Source organism: Rattus norvegicus, chromosome 14, assembly GCF_036323735.1.
Source record: "Rattus norvegicus strain BN/NHsdMcwi chromosome 14, GRCr8, whole genome shotgun sequence".
Classification (NCBI taxonomy): domain Eukaryota; kingdom Metazoa; phylum Chordata; class Mammalia; order Rodentia; family Muridae; genus Rattus; species Rattus norvegicus.
The window spans coordinates 106,224,599-106,238,283 of NC_086032.1; the positions used below are offsets into that span (position 1 = coordinate 106,224,599).

Genomic DNA, 13,685 nt, shown 5'->3' on the forward strand with positions numbered 1-13,685 from the left:
TTCCTTTACCACAATGAATTGTATGTTAACTCTTATTTCTCTAAAATACACATTTTTACCTAGCCACGATTCTCAATTATGAAATGAAAAAAATTGAATGTAAATTTTTTAAAACATTTTTATGCTACTTGGTTGTATTACCACAGTTTTTATTGTGAGCACATTTAATTCCTAATAAGGTCTTTCCCAAATGAGGTTTGCAATATGCCAAAAGGCTCTATTAAAGTGGCCAAGATCTTACTGTCTTGGTTTACTAGGAACAGAATGGATGCTGGAAATTGCAGCAAATAGCTAGTCTTTCATGAAATTTGTCTTTAATCTCTCTGAAGAATAAAGGTTGCAAGATAAATGAAATGGCTGATAATGAAGCGCCTTCATTAAGTTTATGAAATAGAGGATACTTAAAGACATAAGCAGCACAGAAAATGGACATTCTAAGCAAATTCATGTATCCATTAATCTCAGATTCTGTAGCTACAATAAATGTCTCATTCTTTCTATCCCCTCACATCAGACTTTGAACATTTCTTTAAGTGTTTCTTGGCCATTCAAGATTCCTTTACTGAGAATCCTCTATTTAGCTCTGTAACCCATTTTTAAATGGAGTTATTTGGGTTGTTGGTGTTTAATTTCTAGAGTTCTTTTTAAATTTTGTATATTAGCCCTCTGTTGAATGTAGTGTTGATGAAGATCCAATCTGTAGGTTACCATTTTGTCCTATTGACAGTATCCTTTGCCTTACAAAAGCTTTGGGGTTTCATGAGGTCCCATTTATCAATTGTCAATCTTAGAGCCTGAGCCACTGGTGTTGGGTTCAGGAAATTGTCTCCACTACCAATGCACACAAGCCTATTTCCCACTTTCTCTTCTGTGGGATTTAGTGATTCCAGTTTTACATTGAGGTTCTTCATCCACTCTGACTTGAGTTTTGTGCAAGGTGATAAAGAGGGATCTACTTGCATTCTCCTACTTTTAGACATGCAGTTAGACAAAGCAGCATGTGTTGAAGATGTTTTCTTTTTTCCATTGTATGATTTTAGCTTCTTTTTCAAAAATCAAGTTGCCATAGGTTACTCCCACAAAATTTTTTTGATTTCTCCTAATGACATTGTATGGTACTTTTACTGTCCTGCTCCATAGAGGACAAAACAAACAAACAAACAAACAAACAAATAAACAAACCAAAAACAGAACAGAACAGATAAGAACAAAACAAAAACAAAAACTGAAATAGAAAGAAGCTGGACATGTTCCAAAATTATTCCCAGCTGGTGTGAGATAGGGAAACATTAAGACACTCAAACCGTACAACTTACACTAAGTAGTTATAGGGAAGTTGATACATTAGAAATTAAAGGTTGTAAGCCAGTGGTTCTCAGCTTTTGTAATGTTCCAATGACAGCCAACCCTAAAATTACCTTGTTGCTACTTTATTACTGTAATTTTGCTAATGTTATGAATTTTAATGTAAATATCTGATTTGCAAGATATTCTTATATGACTAAAAAGGGATAACAACTCACAAGGTGAGAACTGCTGCTGTAGGCATGTAAAAGTTGCATCTAATGTCAAGGTCCAAAAACAGTGCTTACTAGCATCTGTCTGAATGGGCTGAGTTTTAGTCAAAAGATGAAAAAAGCTGTTTTTTTCACTTTGCACCCACTTTTTAATCGACCAAACAGCCTTCCTTCCTTCCTTCCTTCCTTCCTTCCTTCCTTCCCTCCTTCCTTCCTTCCCTCCTTCCTTTTTTTCCTTTTTTCTTTTTTCCTTCCTTCCATCCTTCCTTCCTGCCTCCTTTCCTCTCCTTTTCTCCTCTTTCTTTCTCTCCATCAAATCATACATTCCTCCCTCCTACTTCCTTCCTTCCCACTTTTTCTTTTTTCCCCCTCCCTCTATTCCTTCTTTCTTTTCTTCTTTTTTATTCTTCTTTAAAATTTGGTTTTCAGCAATTTTAAGTATAGATGTGAAACAATGTTTTGTTTGATGGGACATTTAGGGTCAGATATTGGCAGGAATTGCACACGTCAGGGGATAGTAAAGAAGTTGCTTGCCTATCCTGGGTCTAAAGACTTCTTGCCTGATTTGTCATTTCGAGACTCTGCTGTCCAGCCTCAGTGAATAGAGAGTACCTGAACATTAGGACAAAAGTTTTAATAACAACTGCACAGTTTTCTGGTTCAGATCCTTTGTCTAATCTCATGGGAATCTGATTGAAACAATTGAGGGTGGGGATGTAGAGGAGTACTGACTTAACAAAAGGAGATTCTATATCTGTCAAGCCCACATTAGGAAGGACAACAGCTGGAACACTGCCCACTGCTTCTCTCAAATTGAAATGGCAATGTGTTTAAAAGAAAAGTAGCAAACCTAAGGATACACCAGCTGTATTTAGCCTCTGTAGATATTTACAATTAAAAATGGAAGTTATTTAAGAAATATTTTAAGACAGTAAGTCATTAAGGGGATTATATATATATATATTTCCTTGTGAGATATTTTCATGGGTTAAGTATATATCTAAATAATTTATCTAATTATGTTAATATACTCAGATACAATAATTTATATTTATATATAATATTGTCATACATTATTATGCAAATAGAAAATATATTATCTAAATATATAAATAATATATAACTAAACAGTAAATGTTTAGATAGATTATATAATAGCATCAGTTATTTTCCGAGTTTGACAAATGTTTAGATTTATATATTCAATATGGAATATATGCTACTACATACACAGTGATGTCTCATTGATATGCCTCAAGAAAGAACTCTATTTTATTCACAAGTACTTTTTGTTGTTGTTATTTTTGGAAGATGAACCCAATTATAATATAAGAACTTTCTTCAGGAGTTAGAAGTATTATAATCAAATGACTTGACACAATCAAATAACCTGAAACTCATCCTAAATTGCATAGTTTTTCCTTATGGTTTATTTCCTGGTGTTTTTATTCTAGTCTTTTATTGCTTCCCCAATCAGAAAGTATGGCCAGCACCTGTAATTAAATATAAAGAATTTGGTTTTCAGCACTTGTAAGTATAATTAAATATAATTAAATAAATAATTAGATATAAAATCTTTATATTTCTTTAAATATAAAAAAGAAACATAAAGAATTTGGAAGCCTGGATAAGTACCAAAAAAGACAAAAAGGCATTTTGCTTTGGACATTTTTGTTACCTCTTTTAATGTTCACAGAAATCCCAAGTCCTTTGACATTCTGTCTTTTGTTTCTCCTGGAAGATGCATGAATGACATTTAGTTTTATGTATAATTTTATGCAATAAACTTTAAAAGCACAATATGGAAAACATATAATTTTAAAACAAAGCAAAGCAATAATCATGCTGTGCAAAACACCAAAAGCTCATAACCATAGTGGTTAGAGTAGCACACCTAGTGAGATCAACTTTGCATAGTGTCAAAGCCAAGCTGGTACTTTCACATGGCTCACAAGAAAAGAAGTTTTTCTAATCCAGGAGACTTGTAAAAGATAATCACAGAAAAACATCAAGGTTCTCCACAGTGAGTTGGCAAAATTAAGTTGTTTCTTTTTTTCTAAAAATGCTGGCTGGTTAATCATTAGGGAATAGTTTTCAAAATGTTTATAATCGCTGAGCTTTTAATGCATTGCGCAATCTTATAAATAGCTCCAGTTCATGCTTCTTGCATTTCTGTAGGGTGAACATGGGACTGTGTGTGTGTGTGTGTGTGTGTGTGTGTGTGTGTGTGTGTGTGTGTGTGTGTGTGTGATGTTTATTCTTTCAGATGGTCTCAATGTTCCAGATAATTTCAATGATTTCCCAGTTTATTGAATAGGTTGGAATGTCTGACTGATAACTTTAGGTTCTGACTTAAAACTTCTTAGTATATTGAAAACAACATTTTAGCTACCTCTGAAGTATTTTGGTTATCTTTTTTCATCCTAACTCTAAACAGTATCGCTTTAAAAAATTCTAGATAACTCTTAGTTTCCCTTTGAGAATATGGCGGACCCTATCTAAAACCCCTCTCATCTTTAATGTAGATACTTTGTAAAGAGTCTGTAGATCAAACAAGGTTGTTGCACAGAAAGAGAATGCACATCTGCACATGATGGGAATATAGACAGAATGAAAGTACCAAGTCACATAAAGACACACAGAGAAAATTTGCTGACTCTTATGGGCTGGGACTTTTAGGCTCAGCATGTAAAGCTTAGTGAGGTTTAAGTAGTTTATTGAAGGTCACATGCCAGTAAGTGTAAGAGCTGGGATTCCATCAGGCAGGCTGCCTCCATAACTCAAACATATGCCTTGTGACAGGTTAGCTGTATTTGGGTTTCAGTGGATGCGAGTTTCTATTTAACTGAGTGGAGAAAAACATAGCCTGCAGATAGTATGAGTTAGTAAATGAAAGTGAGAATGATTCTTACCAGTCAACATGTGTAGAAGAATGGGGGTACCACACAGGTTTTATAGGTGTCTAGAAAACTCTTTTTACTTTGCGATCATGTTAGAAATATTAAAAAGGAGAACTACAGTGCAATCCCACAGTTCAGAAATGTTGTCTTAAAATGTACTTAAGTATGACTGTAGAATATTGTGATTTTTAAGCATATTGGTCTCTGAAGTTCTTCCCTACCTCCTCTGAAGTGATTCTGGGATGACCTCTGTACAGGTATGCTTTAAAGAAACATCTATTAAAATAGGCTTCCATTTTGACAAAATCACAGGCTTATTGATGGTAATTGTGTTTTTAGATAGGCTTCAACCTATTCATCATCTATTTGTCTGTATAGGGTCACTACATATCATATCATTTGCAAATATCGATACATTGACTTCTTTCTTTCCAATTTGTATCTCCTTGATCTCTTTTAGTTGTCTTACTGCTTTACCAAAAACATCAGCTACTATATTTAATAGATACAAAGTAGACAGCCTTGTCTTTTCCTCAGTTTTAGTGGAATTATATCAATTTCTCTCCATTTAATTCAATATTGGCTGTTGGCTTGCTGTATATTGACTTTATTGTAATTAGGTATATGTCTTGTATTCTTGATATCTCCAAGACTTTTAACAGGAAGATCTGAGAAATTTAGCCAAAGGCATTTCCAGCATTTAATGAGATGGTCAGGTGTGGATTTTTTGCTTTTAATTTCTTTATATGGTGGATTATATCGATGGATTTTTGCATGTTGAACCATCCCTGCATCTTTCCTACTTGATCATGAGTATTTTTGCATCAATTTTTATAAGGGAAATTGGTTTGAAATTGTTTCTTTGTTGAGGTTTTCTGTGGTTTAGGTATTAGGTGACTGTAGTCTCATAAAATGAATTTGGCAGTGTTCCTTCTATTTCTATTTTGTGGAATAATTTGAGAACTATTGGTATTAGTTCTTCCTTGAAAATATGGTAGAATTCTGCACCAAAACCATCTGAAAATAGGAATGTTTTAGTTAGGAGAATTTAACCACTGCTTCTATTACAAGGATTATAGGTCTATTTAGATTGTTTACCTGGTCTTGATTTAACTTTGGTAAGTGGTATCTATCAAAAAATTGTCTATTTCATTTAGATTTTACAATTTTGCAGAAATATGTCTTTAGAGTAAAAACTAATGATTCTTTGGATTTCTGTGGTATATGTTCTTATGTCCTCCTTCTAATTTCTTATTTATTAATTTGGATATTCTCTCTGTATTTTAGTTTGTCTAAGGGTTTGATTAGCTTATGTATTTTTTTCTCACAGAACCAAGTCTTTGTTTAATTGAATCTTTGTATTGATCCTTTGTTTCTATTTTTATTGATTTTTGCTCTGTGTTTATACCCTACCATCTATTTCCTTGGTGTGTGTTTGTTTATTTTTGTTTTAGAGCTTTCAGGTTAAGTCACTACTATGACATCTCACTTTGTTTGCTTGTTTTTTGTTGTTGTTGTTGTTGTTTTTGTTTTGTTTTGTTTTGTTTTGTTTTGAATGAAGGTAGTTGCTACTATGAACTTTCCTTTTGGCACTGCTTTCATTTTATGCCTTAAGTTTGGGTATGATATACATTCATTCTCATTGAATTATAAAAATTCTTTAATTTCTTTCTCTATTTCTTCCCTGACCTAGTGGTCATGGAGTAGAGTTATTAAGTTTCCATGAATTTGTAGACTTTCTGTTATATCTGTTATTATTGAAGTCTAGCTTTAATCCATGGACGTCTGATAAGATACAGGGGGTTATTTCAGTTTTATTGTATCCATTGAGATTAGATTTGTGACTGAATATATGGTCAATTTTGAGGAAGGTTCTTTTAGGTCCTGAGAAGGTATATATTTTGGTGTTTGTGTAAAATGTTTTGTAGATATATTTTATGCCCAATTGAGTCATAACATCGGTTAGCTTCATTATTTCTCTGTATATTTTCTTTTTAGATGACCTGTCCATTGACAAAAGTGGAATGTTAAAGTCTTCCACTAATAAAGTGTGGGGTTCAATACAATAATGTGTGGAATTCCATGTGTAATGTTTCTTTAACAAATGTGGGTGACCTTGCTTTTGGAGCATAGATACTCAGGATTTAGATATCATCTTGGTGGACTCTTTTTTTCTTTTGATGAGTATGAACTCTTCTTCTCTTTTGATTAAGTTTGGTTGGAAGTCTATTAGATATAAAAATGGCTATATCAGTTTGCTTTTTGGGTCTGTTGGTTTGGAAAATATTTTTTCAGACCTTTACTATGAGGTAATGTCTATCTTTGATGTTGAAGTGTGTTTCTTAAATGCAGCAAAATGATGGATCCTGTTTTTGCACCATTCTGAGAGTCTCACTTCTCATTTGGGAATGGAGTACATTGAGAGATACTAATGACCAATGATTTTTAATTCCTGTTGTTTCGATGTTGGTGCTAGTAGCGTGTGTGTGTGTGTGTGTGTGTGTGTGTGTGTGTGTGTGTGTGTGTGTCCCTTCCTTTTGTATTTCTTGTGTGAAATTATTTATTTCCTATGTTCCCTTGGGGGATTGTAATTAACATCCTTAGGTTAGAGTTTTCCTTATAGTATATACAGCAAGGATAAATTTTGGGGGAGATATTAAACTTGGTTTTCTCATGGAATATTTTGTTTTCTCCATTTATTGTGAACAAAAGATTTGCTGGGTATAGTAGTCTGGGCTGGTATCTGTTGTCTTTTAGGAACTGCACAATATCTTCCTAGGTCCTGCTGGTTTTTGTGTCTCCTTTGTAAATTTGTATGCAATTCTAATAGGTCTTCCTTTATATTTTACTTGGCCTTTCCCCCCTTGTAACTTTTAATATCCATTCTTTGTTTTATAAAATAGTGTTCTGATTTTTTATGTAGCAGGAATATTTTTTGTCCAATATATATGGTGATCTGTAAGCTTCTTTTACATTTTATACACATTGCTTTCTTTAGGTTAAGAAATTTTTCTTTTATGATATTGTTGAAAATATTTCCTGGACCTTTTATCTGGGGATCTCATCTTCTGTTCTTATTATTCTTAGGCTTGCTCTTTTTATAGTGTATCACATTTCTTGGATGTTTTGCATCAGAAACATTTTAGATTTAACATTTTCTGTGGCTGATTAGACAATTTCTTCTATTATATCTTCAGTTTCTGAGATTTTTCCATCTTTTGAATTCTGTTGGTGATCTGTAGTTTCTGTATCCTTGCCTAGGTATTTCCATCTCCAGAATTACCTTGGTTTGTGTTTTCTTTATTGCTTCTATTTCCATTTTCAGGTCATGAACAGTTTTATTCAATTCCTTCACCTATTTGGTTTTATTTTTCTGCATTTCCTTAAAGGATTTAGTCATATCCTCTTTAAGGTCTCTATCATAACCATTAAATTGGGTTTAAGGTCTTTTCTTGCGCCTCATTTTATTATGATATCTGGGACTTTCTGTAATAGGAAATCTGGCCTCTGATGATACCATATTAACCTGACTGTTGTGGAATGTGTTCTTATGCTGGTCTTCAGGAATCTGATATTTGTGGTTATTATAGGTTTAGATGCTGATTTCTAAGTGCATCCTTGTTTTATAGGTGGGTTTGTTTGTTTCTTTTGATGTTATTTCTTTTGGTTCTGCTTCTTCTATGTCTTTTGGTCTGAGTAGCCTAGGATTTTAGTGACTACTGAGTATTCAGGTCCAATAGGATGTCTCTCCTGGTGATATTTCATGGTCTCTGGGATTTTGGGTGCTAACCTTGACCCTGGCATTCCTAGTACCAGCATGGCCTAGAGACCATAGTACCAGATTGGCCTCCAGAAAAGTAGGCAGAGTTGTGGGCCAGAAAATGAAGTCCAGGAAATTGTATGTACTTCAAGGCTCTTATATGTGTTCTAAGGGTATTTTATGGGCAAGGGCTTCACAATGGATCTTACTTGGATGTATTTGTTGTACTTTAATCAGACTTGGCAGACAAAGGCTTAGGAAAGAGTATTACGTGGCTCTCCCTTGTACTGTCAGGTCTCATAGAATAGAGAGTTTTGGACTAAAACACAGAGCATAGGGAACAGGGTACATTTTATTGATGCTGTACCCAATATCAATTGTTTTAAAGGGACTTGGCAGAGAATTGGTAGATATGTGTGTGTGTTTTTCTTTTTTGGGGGGCTGTCTTACATAGTTGCCCCTGGTGCCAACAGGCCTCTGGAGAGGCAGGCAAAGTTGTAGTCTGAAAATGGATCATAGGGATAGGATACAGCTTACAGCTTTTGGGCATGACCTGGCAGGCAGGGGACTGCTGGTGTGGCAGGTTCTTACCTGGTTTTAAATGCCCCCAGCAGACCTCATGGAAATCTGACAGAGTTATGGGCTATATTGTAGAGTGCAGGGGACACAGTGCTACCAACAGTTACAGGTATAAGTACTGAGTACCCTGCTGGTTCTCCAGTGACCTTGTAACTTCCTGACAATAATCCATTTGGTGTTTACTTTGGGTTGCATACTCTCAAATGCATGTTGAAGCCAACTTGACCTTTTTCTCAGTCATATCTAATTTCACAGTCATATCTAAGCATGGAGTTTCTTGGCATTGCTCATATAGAATCCGATATCTACAGGAAATATTATAGGCTCTCTAGTACTCCCAGATAATCAGATACAAACCTCAGCAGTATGTATAGCTGTCTTCAACTTCCATTTTCCAATAGGAAAACTGAAGCCACAGGTATTTGCATTATTACACCTATATGTCAAAGTGCATTCCACACCTGACTTTTATGACTTGGTTTAGTGATTCACTGAATTCTTGACTAGAAGAGAACACAAAGTAGAAGGTAAAGAAAACTGAAAGACTAGAAAGTATACCTAGTTAAAAAAAATAACAAGTATTTGCCTGATAAAATGAAACCAGTGGAATACTCCCTTTCTGTCTGTATTTGAGGGCATAACCATTGTTTACAGAATGTATTAATCTCTACAGACATAATAAAACCAATTACACTAAAGTACATAAAGACTTCAGTGTTAAAACTTCCCCAATATAGAAGGTCAGTTATTTCAAGGGACACAATTACATACATTTTTTTTGGAAAAGTGTTTTTAAAAAATAATCAAGATCTAGCTGTTCCAGCATGCATACATGTGTGTTTGGTGAGCCTCCTGCTCAAATCATGAAAAGCTCAGGTGAGAATAGAACCAAGTGTGGACAGAATCTCAACTGTGGAAGCAGCCCTTTGGTTTCTCAGACACAGTGCAAGTGACAAACACTGAGATAGCGTATATTCACACAGAATGGTTTATCTTAGGGACGAGAGTGGCCTTCTGGGAGCATGCCATTTCTGACATTCTGGGACATGCTTTTTTGCTAAAGTACGAAATGCTTTGAAATAATACATTATAGCCAATTGCCACTGACTCATTTTTTGATATTAATTAAATCAAATAATTAATATTAGTCATAAAACTTTGTACACAGTGAACTACTTAACAAATATTTTGTCAGCATTTCCTCTTTTTTAGAATAGTAGAACAAATATCTTAAACTGGTATAGAGAAATGACAAGGATTACAGAGTTAATTCTGGATACCTATCCTCTTTAGACAGTGTATTGGATCTTACTCTATGGGACTGCTGCCAAAGAAGCACTTTGCCAAGTTGTTCTTGTGGCTTGGGGAGGAGCTGAGGTGGCTATGGCAGCAGAGACATGAGACTCAGACATGAGAATCAGAAATGAGTCTTAGATAATGAAGCCAAACAGACTCAGATATGAGGCCAAACAGACTCAGCCAATAGCTTTCTACTCAGCATGTCTGAAGTCTTCCCTATATTAGGCTCTTTATACAGTAACAAAAGAGAAAGGCATATTTTAGGAGAATAAATTACAAATATGAAACAGATACTAAAGTTCCCCTAGATTTAAGCCATTTTATAACCAGATTTTTCCTTGCTCTGGCCTGTTTGGCTTTGGGAAGTGCCTCAGAGTTTGAGTATTACCAAGTTAAATATATAATTGAATATGTGGCTTTGGAGAGCAAAACAATGTCCTGCATTCACTGTCCTGTGAAGGACTTGACACATATTTTCAAAGGAATACTATATCATCACAAATAAATGACATTTTCCACACTCATGAAATACGTTTTTATATTTCTTTTCTGGGCATTTTTCCTGTTGATAATATTTGTCATACAAATATCTTGAACACAATCTAGGACTAAAGGAAAAAAGAATGGAGTTCTTCAGTTTAAATAAATACAAAATATATTAGTGATCTTTTAGAGACACTGTACTTCAAATAATGGTAATTGAGGTATAGACAGAATTGTGCCTTAGGATTAATTAATATTAACACAAATTAATGGTTATAACTATTTCTTATGAATTTCATAAATGATAATATTTATGGCTTTTTTGTTCTGATGGGACATGTATTACATCTTAAACACTTTCTTTTGTTTAATGATTAGAGTTTCTGGCTTTTCCTATTATTAAGACCACCATAATCAGTGACTTCATACATGTTGTTTTCTTCTTTGAAGTACAATATAGCACAGAGATAATTCTTACCTAATGAAATTTACACTTTAGTGAAGATAAATAAGAAATGAAACAGGTGGATGGCAGTTGCTATAGCAGCTGGACTATGTGACAGTGAAAATAGTGCATTCCTTAAGGGCAGAGTGTTTTGTATTTTGTTTTATATGTGCATATTGATGCATTTATACATATATGCAAATGCTCATGAATCCAGTAACTTCTACCATTATGTAAAACTGCAAGTCAGTGTGAAAGATGGTCAGGTATAGGGCTAAAATTGAGAACCAGATGATGAAAGGCCAATATCCCATCTTAAAAGCTGAGTTTTGATTATGTCAGCAATGGACATATTGAAAGACTCTAAACAGGGAATCTGATCCAGAATTTTGAATAGGATGCTGTTTTTTTCCAGTCTTGATAAAAATATCCTCAGTCACCAATGGATGTTAGAGAGGCCTGAAATAGTTTTGATAAATGAAAAATAAAAATAAAAAAGAACTATGAGAACACTGTTTTATGTGCTTATGGGCTTTGCTAAGAATAAAGGATAATAAATTTATTTCTAAGCATGACACTTTTAAATACGTGAACAGATAACATCATTAAGATAGAGTTGGTTTAAGTGACAAGGTTGAAAATAAAGACAGTAAGAAAGAAGCGAAAAGACATGTCAAAGTAATATCAAAAGATTATAAATGATAGCCATAAGTCAATACCATCCATTTCATCCAAATTGTTACTAAATATATGAACTTAGGAAAATCTCTTGAATTTTGTCCATGGTGTTCTTTGTGGATTGAAACCATTATTAGCAATTTTGATTTTTCTATAACATAGACCTATTAGTCTGCTGTAAAAGCCATACATGTTCTATTTTTCTTAGTCTGGTTTTATATTTTAAAGTTTCAATATTATATGTCATGAGTGTACTAAATTATATGTATTTCCATCATTGAAAATGATAGATTTGGACAAAAAGAAGAATATGAAGGCACTGTTCAAACAATATACATCTACCTCAACAACCAAGGTACAAATACCATCATACTGAACTCATGGACCCTTGTGGGGAGGCCTGGAGGAAGAACTCAAAGAGCTGAGGAGGATTGCAAGCCTATATGAAAAACTACATCAGCTGGCCAGACTACCCAGTGCTCCTATGGACTTGGCCTATCCAAGGAGTGTACATGTATCCATGGCTCCAGATACAGCAGTGGATGACTTTGTCTGCCATGAGTGGGAGGTTGGCCCTTGGTTCTATGGAAGTTTGGTGCCTCAGCATAGGGAATATGTTGAGAGGTGGGACAGGAAAGAGTAGGTGAGTGGGGAAGCACCATCATAGAAGCAAAGAGGAAGGTGGAGAGAGAGGTTGTGAGTTGGGGGGCATGTGGAGGAAAAGGGGAAATGGGATATCATTTGAGATGTAAACAAATGGAATGACTATTAAGAGAAAGTGAAAGAGAAACAGAGAGAGAGAGAGAGACAGAGAGACAGAGAGACAGAGAGACTATAGACTTGGAATGGGGTTATCAAACCTCAAAGCCCATACTCAGTGACACACTTCTTCCAACAAGGTCACACTACCTAATAAGGTCAACTATAATACTCTCTGGTCACCAATTATTCAATATATGAGCCTAAGGGAAACATTCTCATTCAAATTACCCCAGGAAAAAATTTAACTATCCTATGACATTTTAAGAAGAAGAAAACCTACAAATATATACACCAAATGTGAAATATAGACTTAAAATAGTCATTTTTCCCTTTAAGAAGCTCAAAATTTCAGCTCTTTTCTTTAATTTCTTCTTACTTGATGGGAAGTAGAGAGATGAATACTCTACAATTGAAAAAGTGGAATACACCGATGAAGCACTTCACTGAATTAAAATAAGAAATGCTTACTCTGTGCAAAATTTTGTTACTTGGTTCATAGAAAACTGAACAAAAAGAAGTATTAGCTTAATCACATTCTTTACTCACGTACCATGTACAACAGCTTCATTTTCTATTCACTGAGATTTGAAAAGATGTAAAGTATCATTCTAGTGTTTTGATTTCAGTTGACTGTGATGGACATATTATTTCTTATGATTTTTCTACTAACTACTTTCTTTTTTGCCTTTCTTTATTACATACATATTCCCACTTATTCCATGTACCTTTTTTCTTGCAGCCTTATCATCTGGTGATTATGAGAGAGAAAATATGCCAAGAAGTCTAGACACTGAGAGCTCAGCATATTCACACACAGAGACAGTTACACTTTTCAGGGTACATTAGCCATTATGAGTTTTAGGTTTCTTTCTGTGGCCAGATATCAAATTAATGTGCAATTTTTCTATTCTAAAGGACATTTGATATTAAAAGAAATAAGCCTGGCTGATTCAGAACAGAACATTTACAGCTCAAAACAGAAACGATAAAGTAAAGATCATTTGTTTCATTGCTGTGTTTTTAGCACATCATGTAATAAAATTATCAACGAAAATTCTGGGTTGGTTCCTTTCCTAGCTAAACTATTGATGAATCTCTTTGCACAATTGTGGCAATATTTTGATGCCAGCTGATATAAATTCAAGGTTAGCAATGCATACTTTAACAAGTAGAGTAGATATAGAGATGCAGAGTATGGGACAGATAGGCTAAAGAAACGTTAGCTTCCAGACAGAGTTTACTGTAATAAACTATAGTGTGGT

The 13,685-nt window shown here is 34.4% G+C and overlaps 1 long non-coding RNA gene across 2 annotated transcripts in view; it reads left to right on the forward strand.

Annotated features, from left to right (window-relative positions):
* LOC108352818 (uncharacterized) overlaps nucleotides 1–13,470 on the forward strand; it is a 30,676-nt gene extending 17,206 nt beyond the window's left edge. The window contains exons 4-6 of one of the 2 annotated variants that reach the window (XR_005493510.2): nucleotides 2,972–3,047; nucleotides 11,952–12,016; nucleotides 13,163–13,470. This is a non-coding gene — a long non-coding RNA (uncharacterized LOC108352818). The remainder of the gene's footprint in view (nucleotides 1–2,971; nucleotides 3,048–11,951; nucleotides 12,017–13,162) is intronic. The other variant, XR_005493511.2, reaches the window with a different exon arrangement.
* The last annotated feature ends 215 nt before the right edge of the window (nucleotides 13,471–13,685 follow it).